Raw genomic sequence first — 1,631 nt, 5'->3', positions numbered from 1 at the left:
TAATAAGTGATAAAAACTTTCATAAAATACATTAGCCATTTTTATTCAGTTAAAAAACACAACACTTAGAGCTAGGCATAAAAAGTGGTGAAGTTGTGAAATGGTTTAAGCTTAGCTTTCAAAACCAATGTAATACACGTGGTAACACTGTAAACAGCAGGTTTTCTAAGTATAAAGACAAGCTAGGACATGCTAGGATCAGAAAAAGAGACATAAACTAAAACCAGGGATCTTCCAACACAGTGAAGAATTAGGCAGATAACTACATACCGAATAATATGCATGAAGATTATTTTCTATTCCTACCAAAATAAGCATCATGTTTATCTGTTTTCACCTAAAATACATGAGTTTAGTCAATCTAGATTCTGCAGAAAGGTGAAAGGACGCAATTGCACTTAAAGATGTTTGCAGGGAAAAGCCCTGGTACAGTGTGGTTAACAGCACTGGGCTGCAAACCAACAGGCTAGTGGCTGGAGCCCACCAGTTGCACAGGGATCTAAAGATTAGGGTCTGAACCCTTTGGGCATTTCTCTGTCCTACAGGGTATCCCTAGGATACAGAACCAACTTGACAGTGCTAGGTTGTTGGATTTTTGACTGATTGATTGTGATGTGATTGCAGTAAATAAGGGCTGGTTCTGACACTCTGATTACAGAACTTTCTCATTCAACATGAACTTTCCCAGAGTGCTTTGTGTGGAGCACAATAGTACTGTGTTCTACGTAGACAAATAGTAAAAATTATGTTTCTAGTCTCAGACAAGTTTTAGAGTAGCTGGAGAAGACAAGAAAACATGATCACAATACTTAACTAACTTTAAATAATTTTTAAACATAGGATACAAGTTGGTACTAAAGACAGCACTGAATGTATATTAACTGGAAAAATATATACATATACATACATCCATATGTACCCCTCTATACCTATCTTGTCTAAATCTGTGAGAACTCACAGAAGTCCTGGTGGCACAGGGTTCATGCACTGGGCTGAAACCACCAGCTGCTCTTCAGGAGACAGGGGCTTTCTACTCCCATACAGAATGAGTCTCAAAAACCCCCAGGGGCCCTTCTATTCTGTCCTATGGGGTGGCTATGACTCACAATTGACGTGATGGCAGTCAGAAGAGACCACAGAGTAAGAGCAACATTACCTTCCATGAGGACACAAGGGGGTACCCCAAAACCCAGAATTGCACTGCTTTTGTAGTATGCATTTTTCCTGCTAGGCGGGCACTGAGCAACTCACTCTGAGTTAGTGCACCCAGTGACGTTGCCTGGGAAGGTGCTCTGCAGTCACAGTGAATTTTTTGTAAAAATCGTTTCATTTGAACTTTGTTTTTTGTGATGGCTGATTTAAGGGAACAGCGCATGGTGTGTGAAATTCTATTTCCTGCTCGGGAAAAATGCCACAGAAACTGTTGTGATGTTGAAGTTTACAGGACAGTTTACAAGGACAGTGCTATGGAAAAAACTCATAATATATGAGTGATTTTCTTGTTTCAAAAAGGGTGAAATGTCAAGTGATGACAACTCTCGTTCTAGATGTCCATCGACGTCCCGAACGAACGAAAGTGTCAACTTGTAGTGTATTTGGAGTTCGTTCCACCAGGTCAGACTGTTAATCAA

General features: G+C 40.0%; 1 protein-coding gene across 1 annotated transcript in view; it reads right to left on the bottom strand.

Annotated features, from left to right (window-relative positions):
* The window catches only part of NBEAL1 (neurobeachin like 1), a 179,410-nt gene that overhangs the window by 19,821 nt on the left and 157,958 nt on the right, over nt 1-1,631 (bottom strand). The gene's annotated exons all lie outside the window — the stretch shown is intronic.

Source organism: Echinops telfairi, unplaced genomic scaffold (assembly GCF_000313985.2).
Source record: "Echinops telfairi isolate 266 unplaced genomic scaffold, ASM31398v2 ScPeMD7_3;HRSCAF=10, whole genome shotgun sequence".
Taxonomy (NCBI): domain Eukaryota; kingdom Metazoa; phylum Chordata; class Mammalia; order Afrosoricida; family Tenrecidae; genus Echinops; species Echinops telfairi.
This window is presented reverse-complemented; position numbering and strand designations above follow the sequence as displayed.